A 10,548-nucleotide genomic window follows, 5' to 3' on the forward strand; every position below is an offset into this window, starting at 1 on the left:
GTACAGAGGCCACTCCTGTTGTGGTGTCATACTCAACGTGCTATTGGCTGACGTCGTCTCACAGCCCTCTCTGCTGCATCGTTCCAGGCCGAAGGGGTGGCGCTTGATGTTACACCGGAACAGGTATTTCGCATGTATCACTTTCCATTGTTTACCAAGATTTCTTACTTCACCCACTAACTGGTAAACCTCATTATATTCCTCTTTCTTACAATTTTTTGGCATTTTTCGTAGATGTTTCTCTACTCTACCGAAAACACTGTCGTCAGGTAAGTAACTGTACCCTAGTAACAGTAATTATTAGTATTATGCAGTACTGTTATGAGGAAACACAGAAGCACAAATTGAAGCTAACAGCTTCTCTGTGCGGGAACATTCGGCCGTGACTAGATTATTGTCTCCTATTGGTCGTAATGGAATTGTCCATCTTTGTAAGAAATGGTTCAAATGGCTCTGAGTTCTATGGGACTAACATCTGAGGTCATCAGTCCCCTATAACTTAAAACTACTTAATCCTAAATAACCTAAGGACATCACACACATCCATGCCCGAGGCAGGATGCGACCGTAGCGGTCGCACGGTTCCAGACTGAAACGCCTAGAACGACTCGGCCACAACGGCCGGCTCGCAAGAAATGTATTTGTTGACATATTTGTGTTTACTCACAATCGTGTATATTCACACTCTTCTCTAATAGGATATTTTCAGGTTGTGTATTTCATTATTCTTGGTGTGGAAGTGTTGCCCTTTCGTCTACTTCTTTTTGATGAATATTCTGTGAACACTCCTGTCATCCAGTATCACAACAGGGCTGCACGCATACCTTCGTGGTTTGATAAACACACAGGTGCCCTACCGCACTCGACTGGGTCGCTAAAAATACCGAACTTAACACCGCAGAAAATGTTTGGGACTATTTGGAATAGCGGGTTAAACGTAACAGTTAATACGTCAGTCATTTCGTATCTCCACGGGATCCATCATCAATGAATCGTCCGCCCCAGACAGCTGAGTGGTCAGCGCGACGGAGTGTCATACCTAACGGCCCTGGTTCGATTCCCGGCTGGGTCGGAGATTTTCTCCGCTCAGGGACTGGCGGAGTGCTGGTGAGTGTCTTCAACACGTGGCGAAAGCAAGGATAAAGCACGTCCAGACATAGTGGGGCTGGGTGGTCACCCATCACTACAGATGCAGAGCCGACTGGTAAAACAGGACTAATGGCGAACTGTGGCGGAACTAATATCAGGTGTTGTTCTTATCATCATCATTTCACCCCCATCGACAGGCAAGTCGGCGAAGTGGCGTTAACTCGAAAGACTTGCACCAGGCGAACGGTCTACCCGACGGGAGGCCCTAGCCAGACGGCATTTCCATTTATCAATCAATCGCTTCAGCTGGATGTGCCATATTTAAAGGAACGCGTGGAATCTTTGTATTGAACGTTGTGCCAGAATTATGATTATGTGGCACAGTCGTTAAGTCTCTGCTGAAATGTATGTGAGTAACTCTCTTAGTAGAGGTGGTACCGTGAAGTAAAGGAGAGCCTGTTAAGGCTTGAGCTAATTTGACCATTGCCCCGACTCAGGACACGTGGTAGTGATGGGAGCAGCCGAATGAAAGCAATTAATTCAGTCGGTTGTTGGAAAACAGTCAGCTCATTCTGTTGTAGCTTTACGTATCGGTTGAATTAATCAACGTTTCGAAGATATTTTCTCCAAACCTAATATGCCGAATTACCTTTCGGGGTGAGTTTTACCCCTTAAAACTGAAATTGTGCATCAACAAAAAATACATACTGGATGGATCATTCTGCCTCCACTACACACCCGCCAAGTTTCATCAAGGTTGTTTATCGACAGTTGGGAATGTTCTCTTGTGAGTGAAAACAGTCTGTAGTACTTTCATTAGAGGGAAGTAAAGCAGTGTTACAGAGTTTGAGGGGACACGTGCCCCAGGAGGGTGGTCCCAACCCGAGGTCTATGCAAAGACATCTCGGTGGGTACGCCAAACATAAAATAAGTAATATACATCTTCATTTAGTTATGTATCGAAAGACTAATTCTTCTTTCCACCATTTAAGACTGATAAATACGTTTCCGTGCATTTAATTGCCGCGGTGGTCTAGCGGTTCTGGCGCTGCAGTCCGGAGCGGGACTGCTACGGTCGCAGGTTCGAATCCTGCCCCGGGCATGGATGTGTGTGATGTCCTTAGGTTAGTTAGGTTTAAGTAGTTCTAAGTTCTAAGGGACTTATGACCACAGATGTTGAGTCCCATAGTGCTCAGAGCCATTTGAACCATTTGAACCGCCCCCGTACACTGCACGACAACGTCCTGCTGTGGCCAGGGTCAGGGAGAGGGTCAGGTTGGCAAACGACGGGAGGAGTTTCCAGCCATCACGCCATCTCCTCGCGTCGGCTGCGACCCTGGACCTGGCAGCAGCAGGAGGAGGCTACGGTGGCCTCCCCCAACAGAAAAGTGTGAAGAGCATTCATACATCCACTCAAACCTGCACACTACGTGAAAACTGTCTTATAACTGACGTAACTGACAGATATTTGTGTCAGTCACATGTGTCACATTAAGTGGAACCTTTCAGATCTGGAGTATGCAAAGAACTGTGACTGACTTACATGCATTGACAATAGAAAATAGTGCATTGAGAATGGCTAGCTACTAGCCGAAATCTGGATTTGGGTAATAAAATCTAAAAAGAGGACGACTGACTGCTGCACTCTATAATTTATAGAAAAGCATTTGTTACATCCAAGTACATACTGCAGTCATGCGAAAAATGAGCAAAGTCAAATGTGTGTATGCTTCCCTCGTGAGTTGTATGGTTTCAGGCCGTCACAAGGTGATATGCCTTTATGCTGCTTCTGAAAAAACTTCGAATACCACAACCATGGGTCACAGCAGAGCAACTGATGTTTGCGAGTTGGTTCAAATGGCTCTGAGCACTATGGGACTCAACTGCTGTGGTCATAAGTCCCCTAGAACTTAGAACTAGTTAAACCTAACTAACCTAAGGACAGGACACAACACCCAGCCATCACGAGGCAGAGAAAATCCCTGACCCCGCCGGGAATCGAACCCGGGAACCCGGGCGTGGGAAGCGAGAACGCTACCGCACGACCACGAGATGCGGGCGGATGATGTTTGCGAGTGTAAAATTGATTGAATGGGCAAAACTTAAAAGCTTACGAAGTGCCGTCGAAAGTGAAAGTTAGCGAAAATTTCTGTAGCCAAGAATCGACGAAGTGTTCGGCATTTCGAAAATTACAGTTGCAATGGAGAAATTCACAATACACAAATTGCATCTCTGATAGTCATTTAACAAATACTTATTGGACTTGCATTACCAGCAGTGATTCACGTCATGATCATAACTAGACTTCAGAACTGAAATTCACAACTGATCTATGTATCCATCTTATGGAAGTGCTAAAGCCAAGGCGTCGTCGATAATCCGTCCGGAAGCAAGGGCATCCGTTACGCGAGGCGGGCCGCCGGGCTGTGCGCTTTATCTCTCTCTTTGTTTCTATTTAATTTCATTCTTTTTCTCGCCTCTTGGGGAAGCGGACTGGCTGTCCTAAAGCGTACATTTGCCTTTTGCAGCCGAAAGGCTTAAACATTTCCTACTGACATGACCCCGCAGACGTTAGCTGGGGTAGATAACGGGGAAAACATCAGACAACGTCCGAAGGCCAATATCTTGAATACGTGGAAGTTGTGGGGAGTACGGGCAGTCACAATTTCTCTAATAAAGGTTTTTTTAACTTTAGAATTTTACAACTTTATTAACTTGATTTTATAATAGTAAGTGAACATTCGTTATCACGAACAGCAAGATCCTCAATAGAGTTTCTTAATGAAAGTTCCTTAAGCATTACTTAACCAACAGTCTCTTGAATAATAACAGATCAAAGAACAGCTCTGAGAATCAATTTATAACGCTTAAAACTCAAAATATCTTTTTAAGCAAAGGAAAAAAATACAGATTGCATAATGAAAGGTTAAATAAAAGATTCCAACGCCTAATGGCAACATCAGAATTTTCCTAGATATCACCCGTGATCTCTAAAGGCAATAAAATATTGATCACAAAATTTTAATTAAAACAACAACTTAAATGCAATAAAATCTGATTATCATCAACGTACACTGAAACCCCGTAGCCTCTACGATGTGCACCATATCACAAGATATTTTCCTTCCTTTTAAACACTTTACACTATAAACCTACCTACATGCATACTACACCCAACGAATTATGACAAATAATTTAGCCTAGCTGTTATAATTAACCAGCCATGTAAATCTTTTCCTTTCAAAATAAATGAAAAGAAACACACACATGCAAATCAGTTCTTAAGCTCAGTGGTTACATCCGTTAAAAAAAATTATATACAATACATATCTTTTGATTTCGCCGTGGTCATGCGCTGCTGTGCACCGTACTGTCCTTCGGGATCACATGCGGCACGGGAAAGATTTTCCACGATGTACAAAACGTTAACAGGGCGCAACCAACTTACTCAAATTGCATACTGGGATTGTACGCCGATACGGATGCGGCTCGCAAATATTAAAACGGGCGAGGGAGTAGATGCTGTACTACTGGACACTTCGACTATACCGCACCGCACCAAACAGATGTACGGTGGAGTAGACAAGAGACAAATCAACAACTGTTGGAAGGCAGCCTCAGCAAAAGCAGTAAGAAAATATTTGGGTCTTGAAACTCTTGGGAGGGCCGCACCAAACCACAGAATGACATCCCAAGCTAAATTATGAAAATACTATCGGCGATTTCGCCACGACAAGTAGAACCGTAAAATACCGTAAGAAGTGAACTGCAATTAACACGATTCATAAGCGTCCGACTCAAAAGCTCCACAGTCAATCTTTCCAATACTACAAACACTTAACAGTACCTCCAAAGTTCACTCATCCTATCAGAGTGTCAAATTACTCGTTATAACTGTAAGATTAGGTTTCTTAATAAGACAAGCAATGATTCGATTTGCTACGGTCGCAGGTTCGAATCCTGCCTCGGGCATGGATGTGTGTGATGTCCTTAGGTTAGTTAGGTTTAAGTAGTTCTAAGTTATAGGGGACTGATGACCACAGATGTTAAGTCCCATAGTGCTCAGAGCCATTTAAACCATTTGAACCAATGATTCGATCCATCACTTGGATCCACGTTCGATCCACAACAGTCATTTACTCTAAAGCAGCTAAATAGATGACAGTGCCGACATCAACGATCTCCTCCCAAGCAGCACTCTAACGGGAGACTGCAGTACCGAAGCAAAGTTTACACCACTCACAAGTCTGATATACGCCCCACCAACGTGCACCTTTTTAGAATACTTATGTTCACCTCATACACCAAACTTGACGTGAGTCTTCGTCTGAATCCAAGTGCAGAACCAAGAAGTCACTTCTCAGCCATTGACTGAGCACACGATGACCGCCATCGGGACAACACCGGCCCTCCACACTAGGATCTGCGAGCCCGCTGCGTTCCGTCCCCAACCGACTGCTTTCGCGGGGCCCACCGACCAAGCGGCCTTGCCCCCCGACGCCGACGTCGCCGTCGCCCAACACGCAGTCCAGAGCTAACTCCCAACAGCCCCCTTCTTCTTCGTTCTGTAGCCTCGCGGGGCAACAGCCTTGCCGCAGTGGATACACAGGTTCCCGTCATATCACCGAAGTTAAGCGCTGTCGGGCGTGGCCGCCATGCACTGATGCTATTTTTCGAGGTGCACTCAGCCTCGTGATGCCAATTGAGGAGCTACTCGACCGAATAGTAGCGGCTCCGGTCAAAGAAAACCGTCATAACGACCGGGAGAGCGGTGTGCTGACCACATGCCCCTCCTATCCGCATCCTCATCTGAGGATGACACGGCCGTCGAATGGTCCCGATGGGCCACTTGTGGCCTGAAGACGGAGTGAGTTGTAGCCTCGCGGAGAGCGGGAAGCCAACTCTCCAAAGATATGCAGCGACCAGAGGCTCCAATCCGATCTCGATCACGGCGAGTACTGAGAAGGCAGGTGATTTCCAAAACAAAAGAAATTTAAATAGCGAACCGTACCGGCTCACCTACCTGTTTTCTTTATTTTACTTTTTCATAGCCGGACAGTGAGAGGGTAGCGCTATTTACCTCGGGCCCTGGAAGGAGTGGCCGCTGGCGCGTGACAGAGGAACCTGTAACGTTTCCTTGTGGAGTCCCCCGTGGCCGGCCGGAGTGGCCGTGCGGTTCTAGGCACTACAGTCTGGAGCCGAGCGACCGCTACGGTCGCAGGTTCGAATCCTGCCTCGGGCATGGATGTGTATGAAGTCCTTAGGTTAGTTAGGTTTAATTAGTTCTAAGTTCTAGGCGACTGATGACCTCAGAAGTTATGTCGCATAGTGCTCAGAGCCCTTTGAACCATTTGAACCATCCCCGTGGCAGATCAACAGTGCACTATCCTCGAGGCTAAATATTTGGAAGTTGCAATATAACGACAAGAGGTGTAAGTATAACATGATACCGAATTACTACGAGGCAACAAATACCACTGAGATGCTATTGGTACTAGAGGGAAGGGTAAGAACACTATTATTGTTTGTGCACACCATTACTACCAACAGCCTTGCCGCAGTGGTAACACCGGTTCCTCTCAGATCACCGAAGTTAAACGCTGTCGGGCTTGGCTGGCACTTTGATGGGTCACCGTTCGGGTCTGCCGAGTGCTGTAGGCAAGTGCAGTGCATTCAGCCCTTATGAGGGCAAACGAGGAGCTGCATGACTGAGAAGTGACAGTATGCATCCGGTGATGCCTAAGGGCTGAGGAAGACACGGAGCCCGGTCGATACCGTTGAGCCTTCAAGGCCTGTTCGGACGGTGTTTTTTTATTTGCTTCTTGTAAACAATAAATTACGAACAAATATCGTCACATATAGCAAATAGTCGAGCCCAGAGAGAAACGTTTCCTACCAAAGCGACTTCAGACATATTACACATCCCTGTCAATACGTACATACCTCACGAGCAGTTTGAAATGCTGCTGTTTGTTGGCGTCTTACGCAGCACAAAATCAAAATACAACAGCGATTTGCTGAACAAATACCAATGTGTTTCGGCTAGTCGAAGGAATTTAGGTGCCAACGTAAGGGACTGAACTAAGACAGATATCTCTGCCTATAAACCGAATTCCGATGTGCATAAAAATTTGTTCCATTGGGTTTCAAAAACTAGCAGTGACTTACACTCCCAGAGTCACATGACCATCATATGCGTTTCGGCTGCCTTTAAGGGGAGCGATGTGCTAGTACATCTTGGTCTAGTTGTGTGAGTGTGGCTTCATGAGACCTGTTGACGTCTCAGCATATCTTAAGCACTCTTTTGTTAACACTTAATGTGGGTTATTACAAGCAAGAATAAAATTTGGTCATGTAAAGTCGATAGTGAGAGATGTAAATAATGTGTGTTAACAAGTGAGTGTATTTTTACCTGCTTGTGGGCGTTTGTTTCCTATACCTAACATACTAATTTCCAGAATACTGGAAGGCATGACGTCAGCAACTATTCTGGTTAACCAAATTATGCAGCAAATTGCAGAGATCCGTGAAAGTTGCAATACTAAGTTCCTTTATTTCTTCATGACTAGTTTTAAGGATAAGGTCATTATCGAATCATTCAATAAGATGTGAAATAACATACGACACTCACATGAATGTTCATCGTAGTTTAACTATATATATTACTGCATAGCTTATTGAATGATTTGATAATGAGCTTAGGATCCAAACTTGTCATCAAGTAATAAAGGAAAAAGGAAATTAATATTGCAATTTCAACGGTTCTCTGCAATTTAATGCATAATTTAGTTAACTGAATATGTGTTTGAATATGGTTGTACTTTTGCAGGTGTCTGTGTGGTTGTATTTTTATTTTAGTGTGATTGTATGTGTAGGTTTGTAATTGTGATTTTAAGCGTGTGGTTTGTGGAAGTCCTGAGTCTGAAGGAAATGTCAGCTGAGTTTTGTCATTCTGCGACGGTACGTAAAAGAGACGGTGTTTTAGTGTGGAGAAACATAAGTAAGAGTAATTCGACAAAAACTTTGAGTAAAAGAACAAAAGTGCCTACACATGTAACAGAAAGCAATTGAAATTAAGCTAAGAAAATGAAGAGAGTAATGTAATTTGTGAATAATGGCTTCATAATAAATATCCGGGAGTGTACACCTTTTTACGTGAAAGTAATGGTGCACTTGTGATATTGACAAAACTGTAAAACACTTTCTCCTTAGGACTCGAATTCTCGATCTACCTGGTATTGGTGAATTTTAAATTCCCCAACATTTTCAGTCCTCTTATGTGTCTTCCCGCTATTTTAATAAAGCACACGTGCGTATGCTCCAAAGTATTAGATTTTTATCGCCAGGTTTCATAATTAGCTCAGTTGACTTATTTCAGTTCTTTCTGTTTTATAAGGAATTCGAGCATTTTTCAATGATTCATCCTGCAACTTAGTTAACAACCCCACATAACGACGTAGTACATTACTGATATTACCCAGTACCAAGTAAAAGAAGGAGATAATGTGGGGAGAGATGTACTGTACACATTGTCACAATTAAGGACGACATATTCCAATCTTTTAGGTAACAGAAAGGCTAAATCCCACGCTTAAGGTAATGGAATTAATAGTGTTCTCAAAGTTAAAACAACACTGCGGAGGAACAATAGTTGTACAGACACTCAGCAGAAATATACTCTTCAGCGAAACTTAAAGGATGGGATACATAAAGTAACACAACATATTAAGTACTCAGTGGGAGTGAATGAAAGTGCGCAAACATGTTGTCGGAGGTCTCCCAGTCATGCACAGAAAGTTGTACGTGACATGGTGTGAGGTCAGCCTGACTACAGCGCCAATGGGGCTGGGCCCGCAACACGATGCGGTAGAAGGAACGGGAAGAAGACAGTGTGTGTCAAACGGCGAGTAGTAATGGTGCAGCGTGGTCGTGCTCTTCATTAAAAAATGGCCTGGAAACAACTTTTTGCTGATTTCGCACATGGAAGAATCACTGGGATACTGGAAGGATGAAGTGTGAGGCGTATAGCCAAGTAGTTTGGTAGTGTTCACAGCATTGTTTTACGTGCATTGGGAGCGTTCCGAATCACATGTACTGCTGTCCGAAGGACAGGAGATGGTCGACCACGTTCAACTACAGCAGCAGATGATCACTGCACATTGCGAAAGGTAAGAACGGACCCACATCAAACAGCGGGTGCAATTGTAACTACTTTTAAAGAGCTACAAGGCACACAATCTTACGCTCCACAGTGGCACGCCGACTGCATGAGGTTGATCTCTTTGCCCAACGACCAGTACTTTGTGTTCTGTTGAGACTCGCACATCTGCGGCACCGTTTGGACGGGGTCAAGAGAATGGGCCACGCGGGGTAGCCGCGCGGTCCAGGGCGTCTTGTCATGGTCCGCGCGGCTCCCCAGTCGGAGGTTCGAGTCCTCCCTCGGGCATGTGTGTGTGTCGTTCATAGTGTAAGTTAGTTTAAGTTAGAATAAGTAGTGCCTAAGCTTAGGGTCCGATGGCGTCAGCAGTATGGTCCCATGAGACCTTACCACAAATTTCCAATTTCAAGAGGGCCGAACCAACGAGGATTCGTGTGGTGTGATCTTCTCGGATGAGAGCAGATTCAATCTGAGTAGTGATTCTGGGCTTACCTCATATGACGCTGGATGGGAACACGTAATGCACCCAGGAACATTGTCGAACATGACCGTTTTGGTGGTCCATCGTGTTATGGTCTGGGGAAGCATGATGTTACATGGATGTATTGACCGCAAATCTTTGAACACGATTCACTCACCGCTCAAAGTTATTGTGATTCTGTACTCCTTGGCCACGTGCATCTTTTCAGGGGTGCATTCAGTCCTTATTTCATTTTTATGGATGAAAATTCGCGACAGCATTGAACTGCGTAGGTAGAGGAGCTCTTGGAACGAAAGGATAAGCGCCGAATGGACTGGCTTGCCTGTTCCCCCGGCTTAAAGACTACGGAGCACGTGTGGGACGCGTTCTGGAGATGTATTACAGCACGTCCACATGCACCAAACACACACACCATCCAGCAACTTGCAACCACAATGGTGGAGGAATGGAACGCCCTACCGCGAGGAAACATTATTCTCATGCTCACAATGTGACCACGTTGCAGGGAGTGTACTGTGTCCGTAGTGACCGCATACCCTATTAAGTATCATGCCACGCCTTTTTTAATGTCCAGTGGACCATCATAAAGGGCGGTGACTTCAGTGCGACTACTGCCTTTGAACAAAAGTGTCATTTCTGTTCGTCTCACTGCGTATTTATTTCAGTTACCTTCTGTACTGTATTGTGCTGCAGCAATTCCTTCTACAGGGTGTTACAAAAAGGTACGGCCAAACTTTCAGGAAACATTCCTCACACACAAATAAAGAAAAGTTGTTATGTGGACATGTGTCAGAAAACGTTTAATTTCCATGTTAGAGCT

General features: G+C 44.7%; 1 pseudogene; it reads left to right on the plus strand.

The window, feature by feature from the left end:
• The first annotated feature begins 6,631 nt into the window (after positions 1–6,631).
• Positions 6,632–6,750, plus strand: LOC126186102 (5S ribosomal RNA; annotated as a pseudogene).
• The last annotated feature ends 3,798 nt before the right edge of the window (positions 6,751–10,548 follow it).

Source organism: Schistocerca cancellata, chromosome 4 (genome assembly GCF_023864275.1).
Source record: "Schistocerca cancellata isolate TAMUIC-IGC-003103 chromosome 4, iqSchCanc2.1, whole genome shotgun sequence".
Taxonomy (NCBI): domain Eukaryota; kingdom Metazoa; phylum Arthropoda; class Insecta; order Orthoptera; family Acrididae; genus Schistocerca; species Schistocerca cancellata.